The following is a 19,003-nucleotide window of genomic DNA, read 5'->3' on the forward strand; positions in this document are numbered from 1 at the left end:
AGTATTATTAGCCATAATTTAAGATGAAATTGTAGGATATGATTGCTATTATTTTACATTTGAATTTTGAAATTAGGTTTATTGCTCTCTGACCATTTAAACCTTATTAGTAACCAATTAAAAAATATAATACGGAGTTTACTTTTACTTCTATTACATGTTGTTTATTATTTCAAGTGTGCAGGAGTAGGCAAAAGTAAGTTTACAATTATTTGTATAGAATAATACAAATTAACAAATAATAAAACAAAAATAAAATTTATTTCATGTACTCATAACTATAAATCTACTTTTGCCCACCCTGTATATATTAACATTTTTTTATCTTTTATTTTCTCAGTTTACATAATTCATAGTGTTATAACAAAACATTATTTTTAAATTCAATAGTATTATTTTAATACTAGAGGCCCGTTGCACGAAGATTCATGCAAGAATAGGACATCCTTCCCCTGGCTTCACTCTTGGCTGCCTCCCGGGAGCCTGCAAGTCTTCGCTCCGGGCTGGAGCACCGCTCCTGTAGCTCCCTTCTCCACCCCCTCACCCTCATAGCAGGCGTCCTGCCCTGCCTGGCCGCTCTGCGCCTGCATATACAAATTAACCCACCATCTTTGTTGGGTTAATTTGCATACTCATGCCTGATTGGCTGATGGGCATCACGTATGTACAGTCAATTTGCATATTTCTCTTTTATTAGTGTAGATTTTGCCAATTTTAATAAAGAATTAGCAATAAAATATTCATGGATAAAAAGTTTTAGACCTTTTATTTTTAAAAGAAACAGCATTATTTTTACTTGTGGTTCTAGCTTCACAGTTTTTATAATCTGACCCCTGTGTTTTCAGCATTCTCACTCTATACCAGTTCTTATCCATGCAACTTCAGTGAGCAACATAGTTCCCCTCACAGTTCTCCAACAAGCTTCGACAATATCATTTATAGTTTTTATCGTGGCATCTTTTCATAGTGAGGGAATCTATCATCTACTGCCCTTTACTTCAGAGTCTTAAACTGTTTCAACAAGTTCTGAACTAATTCTCTGTCATATAGACAGCTATCTGTAGGATTCAGTGTCTCAGTTAAGGTCTGGAGTTCCTATTCAGCTTTGACCAGTCACATAACTTTTCAGCAAGGTTAACAGTTGTTGTAGTAAAGTGCCATGTTGAGATGGCAGTGGAGTTGGATATGTGTGCCTTCCAGGAAAGTTGTTCCATCTGCTAATTGAGAGAATTCTCAAAGCGTGACACATAAACTTTTATTCTACTTTAGATCCCTGGACTACAGATACATCATTGTCATGGAGTTCAGTCTCAGGAAAGGTGCATGATCCCTCACCTTATTCCTGATGCCCTTCCTTTTGTATAAGGTTGATCAAAACAAAAATGAGAACAAAAATAGAGAAGCGAATAGACCTGATGGAAACTCATAAAAACTCAAAAGCAAAGAATGGAACCCCATGTGTTAATGGGGATCCAAGTTTTCTCTGATAAAAGAAGACTCTATGATGACATGTGGGGAATAATTTCTCATTCTAGTTCCAGAGGGGGAAAAAAGAGGATGAATGTAATTATTTTTTATTGTAGAAGTCATCATGTAGAGAAAGAAATATAAGAATAAAATTATTTAAAGGAAGAATCTGTGATCTCATAGAGCAAGTCTTCAGTGTAATAGCTGCTGTTGTGTTTGGGGAGAGATGATCTTAGAAGTTTTTTGACCATTAGAAGAAGTTTTGATGATGACAAAGATGATGATAATGACTAAAATTTTTTGAGGATCTGAAATACAATCCTCATTTTTCTAATCATCTAATCTACCCTACAAGATAAGGAGTACTTACATTTTACAGAGGAGGAAATAGATTTAGAAGGTTATGTAACATGTCCAAGGTCACACACAGCAAGGTCAAATGAAAGAGGGAAATCAGAGCCCTTGACAGCCAATCTTCAAAGATTGTGATTTCCTGCTGTACAAGAATCAAATTTTGCTAAGAGAATGTTTAGGGAAAACATCAGATCCTTAAGTGAGTTAATATTTTTTAATATAGTCAATGCTTATTGAAAACTGTACTTCTATTTTTTCTTTCTCCTTCTAAGAATGAATAAGTAATGTGGCCAAATGAGTAGAAGTGATTTTTCTAGGCATCTGGCTATATAACATCTTTTGGGATAAATTCAAAATTATGTTCTTTAAAGCATTCTATATTTATAGGGAGTAACTAATCCAAATTTATCATATGCTCCAGTATGATTCTGCAGTTCTTTTGTGGTTCAGGCTTAGACAATCAAAGTTAGTAATAGCTTTTTTCATACTTATTCTGAATAAAAACAACCATTTCCAAACATTAAAAATAGTATGAATGCGTTCTAGTTCTCTCTACTTAAGAAACTGATTCTTACACTCACCAGCTCTATGACCTGGGGCAAATGATTTAACTTCTCTAACACTCAGTTCCCTGGTCTAATAACAGCATGAGACTTGGATGAGTTAATGAAAGTAAAAGCACTCAGAGCAGTGCCTACCACTGAGTAAATATTAACTCTAATTATTATTTTTTTTAAAGATACAGGCCAAATAGCCTAGTTTCAGAGAATACAAGCAGAGGCATATTCCACAGCATATTTAAAAAGTAGCTATTAGGATATACCTTGAACTTCAAACAATGACAGGAGTACCAAAATAAAAATGAAAATAATCCCGTTAAAAATGTGTTGGTATAGGTGCTGAAGCTGATGTGAAAGAACTTGGTCTTTTGTGCTCTCTTAATGGACAAATACCATTGCAAAATGGCAGCACTTCAATGAGAGACCAATGTCACATGAAATCAAATGAGCTGTGTGGTCGACTTGAGCATTATGCCCCTTGATAGTATTAAGCAGCCAACTGGCCTGTGGTTAGTCAACATTTTAATCTCACAACTGCTCTAGGCCCTTCAACATAAAGCCTTGTTACATTCCTATTAGTTGTTTTATACAGAATGTTCAGACTCATGGGGTTCCTGCTTTGTCAGTCAGAAAATTCTAAGGGAACAGCATGATCTTAGTGCTGAACTCAGTATGAGTAAATCACTGATATCAGACAGTCTCAGAAAACTAATTATGCTTTCATCTTTTCAGTCTTAAAAAAGAATAACTTCTCATACAATAGTGAAAAATCTAAAAATCAGTTTTTTGAGGTTTGAAACACAAACTCAGCCAATGCTATCAATCCTAAAAATATGTGAAATAATTAATGTGTTTTCACAGAGTTTGCCTGGGAAGTGAGAAACCCTAGGATGCCCCATAAGGAAGGGCAGTGATAAAATGGTGGTTTGGTGAAATGGCACAGTGGGTGCCGAATATCAAGTTCTTGATGTGGATCCTGAGGCATAGAAAATTCCTCAGGCATTTGGTACTATGAGGAATTGGGGATGCCTCTGCTTCCTCAGTCTCCTACAAAGAACATTTCAGTTTCCCTAGGAGAGGGACCCAGCTTAGCCATTTTTATTGAGATTACAGGAACCGTTTTTTGGGGACATTGTCCTCATAAGACAATTTTTTATTTACATTCTGGTTACTTTGCTATACTTATCTCAGTGGGGTCACTAAATTTAAGTTTGCCAAAGGAAAAAACCAGTATAATCAATAGTCTTTAATTAAATCCAACTTTCATTTTGGGTAGTTGGCCTTAAAGGAAGAGGGTGTGTTTTCAGGTACAGAAAGCAGCGTAAGGAACAATTTGGAAATTTGAAAGAACATTCTCTGTTTGAGCAATGGCAAATAGTCTGGTTTGTTAATAATAATGTGGCTGGGGACCAGGAGGGAGGTCAGTAAAAAAGGACTGATGGATTTCTAGATCTCTAGAATAAAAGCGTCTTTAAAGCAAGGTCACCTCCAACTCAAAGGCCTTCTCAGCTGTGTGCACTTTTGCTCTTCATTTTCTTCACAACTTCTTCCTGTCAGTTCTGTGCAGTTGGTAACTAACTGAATTACCATGGTAATTCTGGCTTTGAGTGATGGTCTTGGTTAGAGCCCTGTAAATCATGCCCACACCTAACTTGTTGTTCTAAATCTTTCTCTTACTCTTTTGCCTGAGGATCTCTTGACTGAATTCCACTTTTGCTTTTCAAGTGCTTTGATTTCTTTTGGCTTTACTCAATGTCCTTCCATTTGTTCACTAATTTCTGATTGTTTATATTGGGTGGAGTCTCTCTCCTTGGCTTTCAGTGCTGTGTGGGCCAGATTCTGCTCCCATTTTACCTCTTCCTGGTTCTAGCTATATTCTCTCAGGCCGAATGAATTCTTCACATAACTTGTTATTGACTTCAACTCCCTGCATCCTGCCTTGCAGTATAATCTTCTCTTTCACTTTCTTAAGTTACTCCAGGGAAGGGCCCAATTGATCTTCATACTTCACAGGATTGCATATAAAAATATTTAAAAAGTGTTTATAGAGTTGAGTTTTATTCAAGGATTGACATTTTTATTTCCTATTCTATCCAATAACTCATATGACTGCTTGCTTTTCACCCCTCATATTTATTGATGTATAATTAATTTACAAATAAAAATTGTACATGTTTAAGGTTTACAATTTGATGTTTCGATATATGTATACTTGTTAAATGATCACTACAACCAAGCTAATTAATCTTTTATTTCACATAGTTATCTTTTTATTTTGGTGATATAACTTAAGATCTAGGAGAAACCACGATGGCGGCATAGGTAAACACCTGAACTTGCTGCCTCGCACAACCACTTCAAAACTACAACTAAAAGACAAAATGGACATCATCCAGAACCACAGGAAGGCTGACTGAGTGGAAATTCTACAACTAGAAGGAAAGAGAAAAGCACACTGAGACTCAGAGGAGGTGCAGAAATAAAGTGCGGAGGTATGGAGGCACGGGAGCAGAAAGGGCTGGCAACTGAGGACGCGGTTGTCTTTTTCAATCAGGAGGGAAACACAGCTCCTGACTGCTCTGAACTCCAGTTCCGGGCCAGACTCTGCAGACCCAGACTCTTATGGGGGGAAACTGGACTGTCTGGCATCGGGGTGGAACATGAGGACAGCTTTTTCTCAGAGGTGCTTGGAGCGATTACCGCGGGACACTGAGACCCGGGGGCCTCTTAGGGCAGGGCTGAAGGTCAGCCATTGCTGTTTGCTCCGCCCTGTTGATTCGCCGAGACCCCGCCCCACCGAATTTACAACCCCACCCAAGCTGTGCGCAGAGGCTTTTGCATATGAATGGCCTGACCCTTTGCAACCTAAAATTACCTAACAAACTGCAGCTGGGTCAGAGAGCCCCAGAACTTCCAAAAGAAGGCCCAAGGCTCCACAGCAGCCTGCATTGCTTCACAGCTGGGCCTCATCTGGGCACCTTCAAACCCCAAACAAAGAAGAGGAATCTGCAGATCTCTCCATAGCTCCGGCTGGGTGGCCTCAGGCAGAGTTAAATTTGCACCTCCTTGGAGATCCAAGAGCCAGTGTACCCAGTGGTCAGAGTGGGACCATCCAGATTACAACTCCTCAGTTCCATAAGGGACACACTCAGGGGGCAGACACAGTGAGCACCAAAGCCCCACTGAAGCAAGTCTTGCCCCATAAGGGTGTCTCCAGCACAGAAGTTCTCCCATTGTAGACACAACTGATCCTCACAGCCAATTGGCCTGGAGGTCAATTCTTCCCAGTCATACCAACAACAATCAAGGCTTAACTACAAGACTGTGCGCACAGCACACAAAGGGGCGCACCAAGAGCGTCCACCTCAGATAATTAGGGAGGCTGAGCCACTGGGCCCTATAGGACACCTAGCACACAAAGCCACTCTATCAACTCAGGGAAGCAGCCAAAATGCGGAGACAAAGAAACAGGTCACAAATGAAAGAAATGGAGGAAAGCAAACTACTGGATATAGAGTTCAAAACCACGGTTATAAAGTTTTTCAAGAATTTTCTAGAAACCACCACTAAATTTAGTGAGTCCCTCGAGGATATGAAAAAGGACCAACTAGAAATTAAGCATACACTGACTGAAATAAATAATAATATACAGAGGTCCAACAGAAGACTAGAGGATCGCAAGAATCAAGTCAAAGATTTGGAATACCAAGAAGCAAAAAACACCCAACCAGAAAAGCAAAAAGCAAAAAGAACCCAAAAATATGAAGATAGTGTAAAGAGCCTCTGGGACAACTTCAAGCGTACCAACATCCGAATTATGGGGGTGCCAGAAGAAGAGAGAGAGCAAGATATTGAAAGCCTATTAGAAGAAATAATGACAGAAAACTTCCCCTACCTGGTGAAAGAAATAGACTTACTAGTCCAGGAAGCACAGAGCACCCCAAACAAAAGGAATCCAAAGAGGACCACACCAAGACACATCATAATTAAAATGCCAAGGGCAAAAGACAAAGAATATTAAAAGCAGCAAGAGAAAAACAGTTAGTTACCTACAAGGGAGTACCCATACGAATATCAGCTGATTTCTCAACAGAAATTATGCAGGCCAGAAGGGAGTGGCAAGAAATATTCAAAGTGATGACTAGCAAGAACCTACAACCAAGATTACTCTACCCAGCAAAGCTATCATTCAGAATTGAAGGCCAGATAAACAGCTTCACAGATAAGAAAAAGCTAAAGGAGTTCATCACCACCAAACCAGTATTATATGAAATGCTAAAGGGTATTCTGTAAGAAGAGGAAGAAGAAGAAAAAGGTAAAGATAAAAATTATGAGCAAAGTGACAACAAATACATATCTATCAACAAGTGAATCTAAAAATCAAGTGAAAAAAAAAATCTGATGAACAGAATAAACTGGTGAATATAATAGGATCAGGGGCATAGAAAGGGAGTGGACTGACAATTTTCGGGGGGAAAGGTGTGTGGGAAGAGACTGGACAAAAAATCGTACACCTATGGATAAGGACAGTGTGGGGGGGGTAAGGGCAGAGGGTGGGGTGGGAACTGGGTGGAGGGGAGCTAGTGGGGGGAAAAAGAGGAACAACTGTAATAATCTGAACAATAAAGCTATATTAGTTAAAAAAAAAAAAGCTCCCCAACTGGTGTGCTTGGACACACTATACCAGTGTAACACAAATGAATAAGAGTGTTAGACATTGCTTCTCTCAGTCCTTGGGAAGTCAGGCTGGTTCTGGGCCTGTGGCATCATGCATGCTATTTATTCTAGTGTATCATACAAATAGTATTTTCTTTTGAGGTCTGACATGGGAAAAACTGAAAGCACTGCTATAAAGCAATGTGGTTGATATTTTTATTTTGATATTTGATGATTTGGACTGTTCAATCTATCTTTACAGGATATAGAGTTTATTCTTTGGTTAAATCATTAATATAAGTGAACAATACTAAAACTATTAATGGAAAATAGTATAATTAATGGACTTTGGGGGGCTGGGTAACTAGATTAATTAACATTGCTTTACTCTATAATCTTTTGTTTATTAGTAGTGAAAACTCACCCCAGGTAAAGGACATATTTTAAGGAATAGGCTATATCTAAAATCCAAAAGCAGGCAGTGTTTCCAGGCTGCATGGACTGATCCAGGAACTGAAAAGGGGGAGAATGAAATTGCCTTCGGTTCTTCCAGGCCAGTCTCCTGCCTGTGGTCTTCTTTGTGTGTCTACCCATTCTTTTCTCTCAAACATAGTCCTAGTTCAAGCACCCAGTGGAGACTCACAAACATCTTTCAGTCTCAAAATTGAACTCCCAGGAGAAAAACTGATTGACTCATCTTAAATGAGTTTCCAAACCATGGTAGTAGTTTCTCTGTAGAAAATTACCAACCCAAAGTCAAATTGTATGAACATGGCTTGGGTGGTTTACTCTTTTCCCTGGGGAAAGAGGTTCTTATAGAGGATGTAAGGATTGAGCAGGTATTCCAAACATGTTCACTACATGCATGAAAGTAATTTTCTTTTGCTTTATGATATGTAGGACATTTTATCACCATACATTTCTCTCTACAGATGCCTTGGGAAATTGTGTTTGAATTTATACATTATTTTCATAATATCAGAACTGGAAAACTTTTATTTTTTAAGAAAAAAATATTTTTTGAAGGGAGAACATATTAAAGTCAACCATTTAAGAATATGGGTGATTGGTCTGTGTGAAACAACTTCTGGTTAAATTGAAGTGTGGCTATATAGCAAGGAAACTGATTACCTTTGCTCTAAAGGCAGTGGGCTGGATAGATTGGAAAGGAGTGAGATGAGAGGCAGGGGAGCCATTAATCACAATCATCCACAACAAAAATAATGAAGTACTGAAATAAGGCAAGGAAGTGGGAATGGAGGCTATGGGACTAAAATGATTGTATTGAAGGAGTGAAGGCATTTCTTTTTTTAAAAAAAAATATATTTTATTGATTTTTCACAGAGAGGAAGGGAGAGAGATAGAGAGGTAGAAACATCGATGAGAGAGAAACATCAATCAGCTGTCTCCTGCGCACCTCCTACTGGGGATGTGCCTGCAACCAAGGTACATTCTCTTGACTGGAATCAAACCTGGGATCTTTCCGTCCACAGGCCAATGCTCTATCCACTGAGCCAAACCTGTTAGGGTGAGTGAAGGCATTTCTTGATAGGAGATAGTGTTTATTTGTTTGAGCAGTAAGGAAAATGTAGATAGTAAGAAAATGCCATGTTTTTGATTTGGGCAAATGAGTGGATAGTGATAATATCTGTTGAGATAGAAAAAGTAGGAGAGGAGAACAATGAACTAGTTTTTAGACATGTTCAGTTATAAATTCCTGAAGAGAACATAGGTGCAAGAACCTACCAACCATATAGTTAGGTATATGTATTTATAGCTAAGGGGAAAAATTCTACCAGAAATGGAGAATTAGAATTAAATGCAGTTTTATTTTTAAGAATAGCTTTTAATGCATGTATATGGGGAGAGAAAGAGAGAGAGAGATTTAGAATGTTTGTGTGAATTTCTGTCCTTCATTTAAAAAAAAGGTTAGTTATAGATTTAAGCAATGGCATGTTGGCAACAGTGTTGTTATTATTTTCACAAAACTTTTTATTGATGTATAGCATATACACAAAATTTTCAGTGGACTTTCTCAAAGTAGCACACCCATATACTGTAATTAGCCTTCTTTTCAAGAAACAGAACATTGTAATCTCCCCCAAAGACTCTGCTTATCCCCTTCCAAACATGCCCTCTTCCTCAAGAGTAACCATCATGTAAGATTACTTTGGTCTGCTTTGAATTTTTAATAAATAGAATTGTACAATATGCAACTTCTGGTCTCTGGCTTCTTTTTCAGAGTCATACATGTTGTTGCATGTAGTTGCAGTTGTTCATTTTCATCCTATCTAATAAAAGAGTAATATGCAAATTAACCATCATGCTGCTACACCCACAAGCCACACCCACCAGCCAATCAGGAGCAAGTATGCAAATTAACCCAACCAAGTTGGCTGCAGCCACAGAGCGAGCATGAGGCTTGGATTTCCCCGTCAATGGAGGAAGCCAAGCTTTCCGCACACCGTGGCAGGCCCAGGCCTCCACTCAAGGCTACAAAGTTTCAATTATAGAAGATAAATAAATCCCAACAAAAATGGCAGTAGCCATGGAGCTGGAGAGAGCAGGTGGCTTGAGATGTCCCTGGCGATGGAGGAAGCCAAGCTTCCATAGTCCTGGCCTGCCTTGGCTACAAAGTTTCATTATAGAAGATAAATAAATCCCAACAAAAATGGGTACGGCCATGGAGCAAGCAGGAGGCTTGGCTCCGCTGAAGGCTACAAAGTTTCAATTATAGAAGATAAAGAAATCCCAGATAACAGGGCCTCCGCTTGGGTTGCCGGGGGGCGTGGCCGGCCTGCAAACCACCACAGGCCCCTCGCCCAGGCCACCCCACGCCCCAAGGGAACCCCCACCCTGATCTGGGACACCCTTCAGGGCAAACCAGCCGGCCCCCACCCGTGCACCAGGCCTCTATCCTATCTAATGAAAGAGTAATGTGCAAATTGACCGTCACTCCAACACACAAGATGGCTGCCCCCATGTGGTCAAAGATGGCTTCCCCCATCTGAACACAAGATGGCCGCCACAAGATGGCCAGCAGGGGAGGGCAGTTTGGAGGGACCAGGCCTGCAAGGGAGGGCAGTTGTGGGCGATCAAGCCTGCAGGGGAGGGCAGTTAGGAGCCAGCAGTCCTGGATTGTTAGGAGCCAGCAGTCCGGTAGGATCGGGCCTAAATGGGCAGTTGGACATCCTTTGAGGGGTCCCAGATTGGAGAGGGTGCAGGCTGGGCTGAGGGACACCCCTCCCCCGTGCACGAATTTCGTGCATCGGGCCTCTAGTAGCTATATAATATTTCATGTTATAACTATACCCAATCTATTTAGCCATTCTATAACTAATAGAAATTTGGATGAAGCAGCATAATTTTAGCTATTATATTAACATTGTTAAGTGAAAGATGATAAATGACGGGCTCAGAGTGTCTTCAGAAACAATGGAGAAGGGTACTGGACTTCTGCAAGCAGATAGGGTGGTAGATTAACCTGGACATGAAAGAAATCTGATGGAGGAGGATTTGAAACCTGGGACACTGGTTACAATAGTTACATTTCTGAAATCAATACTAAGCGGTGACCTAAGAAAAGTCTATCAGTAGATTTTTTCTGTTTCTAAAGAGTATGTAAGTAAACCACAAATAATAATATAAAAAGGCTTTGTTGTTTTGTTATTTGGGATTTAGTGTTTCCCATGACCAGATAAAAATGAATTCATTTTGAAAAATCATTTTAAAAAAGCCATCTGCTAAGTCTGGTGGATTGAAGTCAGGAAACCTAAGGCATGATGGCTTGGAATTAAAATAACTTTGGATATCTCTTTACTATTATTGTTACAAAATCATTAAAGAACTGGAGGGATCACTTAAGTGCTTCACTTTTACTATATTGCATTTTGTGGGGGTGGGGAGGGGGATTGTAAGCTATAATGGTAACTGTGGATTAGGAAGTTGAAAAGACTTGAATGTCCCTCACATATGTAAACATGTAAAGGGCTAAAGTCACCTCCTTTGCAGATACCAAATAAAACCCCCAAACCCTCTAAAGGATAGTCCTGTCTTTATTAATTATGTCTCATACAGGTACTGATGGCTACATTTACTGATAGATACCACGTATTGAGCCAGATCTGCTTGAGTTCTTGAACCATTTGTTTCAAGGGCAAGAAGTAGAGCCACATTTTCAGTGTGTTATCTGGTTGGGCTTGGAAGGAAAGTCTTGTGTCTGACAAATGTGTTTTCTCTGCCCCAGGAATGATCTTGTTTGCCTCTGTAGGTTTTGACTCAACATGTATGACCATCTGCATCTTTCTTCCCTCTTGGCATAGTGTTTGTAGGAATGGGATAACACTCTAGCTCAACACTACAGTAGAAACTTTATCTGAGAATTTGGAAGTCTGTTTAGTTCTTTCCTAAATATCTGCACAATGGCCAGCATTATGCTCAGAATGGGCAAATGATTTGGATATCTTAAGCTTCCATCAACTTAATTATGGCTATTGGAGGTCTGGAAATAAAGTGAAGAGAGTGAGGCACTTGCCTCAGGTGCAAAATGTAAGGTGTTAAAAACTCAGGTATCAAGATAAATAGTATTTTAATGCAATATTTGAATAATAAAAATTTGAATAATCAAAATTGAAAATTTAAATATCCACAATGAACAAAATGTCAAAATTTTAAATGAAGATAGGATCAGTGTTATTGTTTTTATCTTTTGCTGTAGGCTGCAATGTTGCTTGGATGGGCACTATTCAGTGATGTCTGGATTCCCCTTCCTTTGAGGTTTAATCTGCCAGACTGAATTCTGCCTGCTTGGAGGTAAGAAATATTGTCCTAAAGTTCTCTTTGGTGGGATTAATTCCTGATTAAACAAATACTAGTTGAGCATCTAATATGTGCAAACCATGACACCAAGTTATATAAGGGGCTAAGAAAAATTTGTAAGCCATGAGCCCTGCTCTGAAATTACTTCTAGTCTAGCAGAGGCGATAAGACGTAGACTTATCTGCTATCGACAGAAACTACAATAGTTCAGAGGATGGAGAGACATCAAGCTGGGGCAATTAAGGAAGGCTTTCTAGAAAAGGTATTATTTCACAGGGACTCTGAAGACATGGTGAAACTTGGACATACACAGGTAGGGGCAGCAGATACTTCTGTGGAGAAAAGGCACAACTAATGGGAAAACTTGAGGTGTGTTTAGAAGTGGCCAGGAGCTTAGATTGGTTGGAGAGATGGGTTTGGAAAAGGATGTAATGTTCAGGAATTAATATGACTTTAGAATTCCACATACATGTTTTTGAAATCTGACATACCTCCTGATAGGGTATATGTTAGTTCATATCAGATTACTATAACAAAGTACTATAGACTGGGTGGCTTATTAACAACAAATTTATTTCTCACAATTCTGGAGGCTGCAGGTCCCAGATTATGTTCTGAAGAAGGTCCTCTTCTGAGTTGCAGACTGCCAACTTCTTGTATTCTCATATGGTGAAAAGAGGAGCAAGCTAGCTCTTTGGCCTCTTCTTTTAAGAACACCAATCCCACTCATAAGGGCTCCGCCTTCACTACCTCATTATATCCCAAGTGTCCCACTTCCAAATACTATCACATTGGGAATTAGATGTCAACATAAGAATTTTGATAGAACACAAACGTTCAGTCTATAACAGGACATTTTGTTCTTTTAGATTTTTAGAGAACTGAATACAGCTACCAATAAGACAAATGGTGAATCCAAACTATTGTTATAAAGATCAGTTAAATCATGTGTTATATTAATATCTCAACAGTATAAATAGCTATCCTATATAATAAAAGCCTGATATGCAAATTGTCCCCTCAACCAGGAGTTCGACCTGGAGTTCAACCGCTTGCTATGACATGTGCTGACCACCAGGGGGCGGTGCGGAACATGGCGGGCGTCAGCGATGTGGCGCTGGCAGTGGGCAGCAGTGGAGGTGCTGCCAACCCTGATGGGCTCCAACGAGAGCAGGACCACGGTGGGATGGTGGAGCAGGTGAGCAGTCAGTGCCAGGCCAAGGCGGATTGCCCCGCAGATGGTGACCAGTGGCCAGCAGGCCCTGATTGCTGGATCAGGCCGGACCCAAGGCTGGGCCGGGGAACTGGGGATGGGTGGTGGCAACCAACCTCCTGCAGCGCCCAGGTGGGGGGCTGCGACCTCTCGCCAGTTACCTGGGGGCAGGAGTGATGGGTGCGGAGGTGCAGTGGGAATGCAGGGTGTCTGCTTAGCTCACTCCCCCTGCTACCCTCCCCCAGGACACCAGGGCTCATGCGCTGGGGAAGCCCCCAGGCTCAGGTGCCGGGTGCCCACGAGGAGCCTGCCCCACACCTGTGCGGCCTCTTCTGGGTGAGCTGGGCTGCAGCCACAGGGACCACAGGGGCCGGTTGGGGCTCCCTGTGGATTCATGTAGGAGCTGGTCTGCGAGGCAGGCCGGGAAAGAGCATGCTGCCCACCGGGCTTCTGTGTGGCGCTGCTGGGCAGCCCAGAGGCCCATGCTGTGCCCCGGCCCGCAGCATTCAGCCACACTCACTGCATCTCTGCATGGGGACTTGGGTGCTGTGACTCAGGTGGAGGGGGGGCGCACGGGGGCCCGGGGGCCCAGGTGCTTCCCAGGGCCCAGAGATTAGCTGGTGCTTCGATCTGGCGCTTTGATCTTCCCAGGGCCCAGATGCTGGCGCTTCGATCGCCGGCCAGGCCTAGGAATCGCATGCGTACACAAATTTCGTGCACCGGGCCTCTAGTTAGAAATAAGATTGGTACTAAACAAAATGGCAGAACTCAGAATTAGTCCAAAATCCCTTTGGGGTCTCTCTGGAAGTCCCTAGATATCTGGAGGTCTAAGAGGTAGATGTACATCATTATAAATTCCATAATGTCTCAGTATAAACACTAGATTTTCTATTCTATTCTTTTTAGCACTTTGATTCCATTAGCCACTGGTAGCTATTTCTTTGTTCTAGTGTTGGCTAATAGGTTCTGACTAAAGCTACAGCCTCTAAGCCTCTAATTAACAAGCTTATTGAAAAAGCTTTTTCTGTTATAATGCTTATTTGCTCAAATGCTTTATTTTAAGTGGTATAGCAATTAGAATCTCCTGTGATAAAACTGAAGGCTGCGAATATTCTTTAAACATTTGAATGAAAGTAAATCCAGGAAGAAAACTGGTTGTCATATTTAAATCTGTGCTGTATATTGTAATTCTCCTGTTATTTTTCTATAACCATAAAAAATTCCTTGTATATATTACCCCCCTAAACTTATTATAACACCCAGACTAAAAAAATTAACATTATCTTCTGGGTAAGATACCTAAGCTCTACTAATTAATTTATGTGAAACTTTTCAAACTTGGGTTGGTAGCCCTGTTATGCATTTTAAAAATTTGTAATTTGAAAGACTTGTCAGACTCTCTTGGCTTCTCAATCTCTTAGGTAAAGAAGTAATACAGCCATTTACCCTAGTAAGATATTGTTGTCTTAATTTGCACTCGGATGTCGAGTGTGACTCCACACGGTTCGCAGTAGAATAAAGGAATCGAAAAAAGCAAGCGAGTGCAAAGGGTTAAATTTGGTGTTATTTTTGTTTCTGGAAAGGTTCTGAATATTCTGGGTGCTAAACTCCTTAAGGAGAAAACTGAGAGGAGGGAATGTGAGCTGCTGACAGACAGCAGTGTAGATCTGTTCCGGGCCCCTCATAGGAGCCAACAAGAACTTGTTCTCAGGGTTATGGGATCTCCTTGGTGGGAGTCAACTCTCCTGAGTGGTTTTAGGAATAGATTAAGCAAATGAAAGGGGATTTTAGACTTTGATCACTGTGTAGGCTAGTTATACAGAGAAACTCAGCTCTAAAAAGCATCATTTTCTTTTTTTTCAACTAGCTATTTGGAAGACAATTTCACAGTTAGGAAGGAAATTTTATTATTAATTCAATTAAATGAAGATGTCCTTTACTACTCTTTTCTCTTATATGTTTTCCATTTCCTACTACTCTGAAAAAAGTAGAACTCCACAGAATAGGTGAATAAGTAACTTTTTGTATTAGTGATTTTATTCCAAGTGTTGAAAAGTTGTTCATAAAATCAAGGCTGCCCATCCTAAATTATTTATAGAGTCCCCATTGTCAGATTGCCAGTTCCAAGGGGTGGTGGGTAGGAGAACCGTAAATATTTCCCTTTGCCACATGGCATGATGTTTACGTTGTCTGTAGGAAGTGCAGGTGGGACACAGGGGAGTCTCTCTCCAGGCTTGCGCAGGGTGAATGAGTTCTCCAGCACCTGGCTCCTGCAGCATGGGTGGCTTCTCCCTACCTGGCTCTTGCAGCTTGGACAGCTTCTCCATCATTTGAGTTGTATGGCATGCAGCTTCTTCAGCACTAGCAGCTTCTCCAGTACCGATTGCCAACAGCAGGCAGCTTCTTCAGGGCCAGGCTCCTGCAGTACGGCAGCTTCTCCTGTCTGCACCGGGGTTCTTCACCATGCAGCTTCTCCAGTGTCTGGCTTCAGGAATGTGGATGGTTTCTCCATCGCTCAGCTTCTGTAGTGTGTGGCTTCTCCATTGCCTGGCTCCTTCAGTGTACCATTTCTTCAATAATTGGCTTCTATAACACATGTTGGTCAGCAACACCCAGTGACAGCAACTTCACCTGGTGTTCTTTAGATGACTTCTCGGTGTAATGCCACCAGCAAGACACCTCTCCTTGAATGACTTTTCCTAGCACTTTCTTGGGAAGCTTTGCACTGAGTTTCAACTCTTGGCACCTCTCTGTGGATAGTTTATCCAAAGGGTAAATTTTTAGCAAGTTCTGCTAGAGTCATTTCTCAGTGACTTCAAAATCCAGTGAACCATACTCACGTTATGTCTGTCCTGTCAAGATCTGGATTTTAGTTCTTGTGCAGAATACAGTAGGTGCCTCTTCTTATTTCAGCCATAGAGGTAGTGGCTGCCCCTCTATCTGCTATTCTTATATTCTTCAGAGTTCTCTTTACTTCTTACTAGCCAATTCCTCATTACCTCAGTCCCGGTGATAGTTAATAATTTCTTATATTGAACTTTCCCTGATTAAGTTACTGTATGGATTCTGTCTCTTGATAGATGGTGACTAATACAGTTACTATATATCTTGGCATTGATCATTCTGTGTTAATTTTTCCAGAGACATGGTATGCTTTTTCAGTTTATAGATGCAAGTTTTATTTTATTTCTGTAAAATTTTAATTTTATTTTTCCATTACAGTTGACCAATATTATATTAGTTTCAGGAGTACAGAATAGTGGCTATATTTTACGTAATGTATGAAGTGAATTGCCTTGGTAAGTCTAGTACCCACATGGCATCCATACCTCATTATTGCAATATTTTTACTATATTTCCTATATGTACAATTCTTTTGAATTATACTTTTAATATATTTTCATTAGTTTTATTTCAATTCACACAGGAATATCAATTATATATACAGGTATACCTTGAAGATATTACAAGTTTGGTTCCAGACCACCACAATATCGTGATAAAGCGAGTCACACAAATTTTTGGTTTCCCAGTGCATATAAAAGTATGTTTATACTATACTATACTCTATTAAGGTTGCAATGGCATTATATCTAAAAAATGTACATACCTTAATTTAAAAAGACTTTATTGCTAAAAAATTCTAATCATCTGAGGCTTTAGCAAAGTCATAAACTTTTTGATGATGGAGAGTTTTGCTTTGATACTGATGGCTGCTGATTGATTAGGATGGTGGTTGCTAAAGGTAGGGGTGGCTGTGGAAATTTCTTTAAAAAAGTAATAATCAAATTTTGATTCATCAATTAATTATTCCTTTCATGAATGTCTTCTCTGTAGCATGTGATATTGTTTGATAACATGTTACCCATAGTAGAACTTCTTTCAAAATTGGAGTCAATCCTTTCAAACCCAGTTGCTGCTTTATCAACTAAGTTTATGTAATATTCTAAATCCTGTATTATCATTTCGGCAATCTTCTCAGCATTTTCACCAGGAGTAGATTTCATCTCAAGAATACTTTCTTTGCTCATCCATAAGAAGCAACTCCTCATTTATTAAAGTTTTATCATCAGATTGCAGCAACTCAGTCATCTTCAGACTCCATTTCTAATTCTAGTTCTCTTGCTATTTCCACCAAATTTGCAGTTACTTCCTCTACTGAAGTCTTGAACCCCTCAAAGACATCAATGAGGGTTGGAATCAACTTCATTCATATTCCTGTAAATGTTGATATTTTGACATCTTCCCATAAACAACAAAAGTTCTTTTTTCTTTTTTTTTTTTTTTTTTTCTCTAAAAATATGGAACGCTTCACGAATTTGCGTGTCATCCTTGCGCAGGGGCCATGCTAATCTTCTCTGTATCGTTCCAATTTTAGTATATGTGCTGCCGAAGCGAGCACAACAAAAGTTCTTAATGGAATTTAGAATAGTGAATTCTTCCCAGAAAGTTGACAGTTTACTTTGCCCAGATCCATCAGAGGAATCACTGTCTATGGCAGTGACAGCCTTATGAAATATATTTCTTAAATAAGCCTATCTAATAAAAGAGTAATATGCAGATTGAACATCACTCCAACACACAAGATGGCTGCCCCCATGTGGTCAAAGATCCTGCCCCCATGTGGACACAAGATGGCCACCACAAGATGGCCAGCAGGGAAGGGCAGTTGGGAGGGACCAGGCCTGCAAGGGAGGGCAGTTGGGGGTGATCAAGCCTGCAGGGGAGAGCAGTTGGGGGGGACTAGGCCTGCAGGGGAGGGCAATTAGGGGTGACCAGGCCTGCAGGAGAGGGCAGTTAGGGGAAAACAGGCTGGCAGGGTAGTAGTTAGGCATCAATCAGGCTGGCAGGGGAGTGGTTAGGGGGTGATCAGGTTGGCAGGTAGAAGCGGTTAGGGGCAATCAGGAAGGCAAGCAAGCGAGCAGTTGCGAGCCAGCAGTCCTGGATTGTGAGAGGGATGTCCGACTGCCCGTTTACTAAACGGGCAGTTGGATATCCCTTGAGGGGTCCCAAATTGGAGAGGGTGCAGGCTGGGCTGAGGGACACCCCACCTTGCAAAAATTTCGTGCACCGGGCCTCTAGTCCTATCTAATAAAAGAGTAATATGCAAATTAACCATCACTCTGCTATGACCACAAGCCACGCCCACCAGCCAATCAGGAGCGAGTATGCAAATTAACCCAACCAAGATGGCTGCGGCCACAGAGTGAGCAGGAGGCTTGGGTTTCCCCAGCAATGGAGGAAGGCAAGCTTTCCACACACCCTGGCAGGCCCAGGCCTCCACTCAAGGCTACAAGTTTCAATTATAGAAGATAAATAAATCCCAGCAAAAATCACGGCAGCCACAGAGCTGAAGAGTGCAGGAGGCTTGAGTCGCCCCCAGCAATGGAGGAAGCCAAGCTTTCCGCACACCCTGGCAGGCCCAGGCCTCCACTCAAGGCTACAAAGTTTCAATTATAGAAGACAAATAAATCCCAACAAAAATGGCGGCAGCCACATTGAGAGCAGGAGTCTTGGTTCCGCTCAAGGCTACAAAGTTTCAATTATAGAAGATAAATAAATCCCAACAAAAATGGCTGCGGCCACGGAGCAAGCAGGAGGCTTGGCTCCGCTCCAGGCTACAAAGTTTCAATTATAGAAGATAAAGAAATCCCAGATACCAGGGCCTCTGCTTGGGTCATCGGGGGGTGTAGCCGGCCTGCAAACCACCACATGCCCCTCGCCCAGGCTGCCCCATGCCCCAAGGGAACCCCCACCCTGATCTGGGACACCCTTCAGGGCAAACCAGCTGGCGCCCACCCGTGCACCAGGCCTCTATCCTATCTAATAAAAGAGTAATATGCAAATTGACTGTCACTCCAACACACAAGATGGCTACCCCCATGTGGTCAAAGATTCTGCCCCCATGTGGACACAAGATGGCCACCACAAGATG

The 19,003-nt window shown here is 41.1% G+C and overlaps 2 long non-coding RNA genes across 2 annotated transcripts in view; one reads left to right on the top strand and one right to left on the bottom strand.

The window, feature by feature from the left end:
- LOC307104965 overlaps positions 1-19,003 on the bottom strand; it is a 544,872-nt gene that overhangs the window by 332,505 nt on the left and 193,364 nt on the right. The gene's annotated exons all lie outside the window — the stretch shown is intronic.
- The window catches only part of LOC307104966, a 65,056-nt gene that overhangs the window by 28,180 nt on the left and 17,873 nt on the right, over positions 1-19,003 (top strand). The window contains exons 2-3 of the long non-coding RNA XR_013813962.1: positions 11,755-11,849; positions 12,884-13,053. This is a non-coding gene — a long non-coding RNA (uncharacterized lncRNA). The remainder of the gene's footprint in view (positions 1-11,754; positions 11,850-12,883; positions 13,054-19,003) is intronic.

This window comes from Cnephaeus nilssonii (assembly GCF_951640355.1).
Source record: "Cnephaeus nilssonii genome assembly, chromosome: 9".
Classification (NCBI taxonomy): Eukaryota; Metazoa; Chordata; class Mammalia; order Chiroptera; family Vespertilionidae; genus Cnephaeus; species Cnephaeus nilssonii.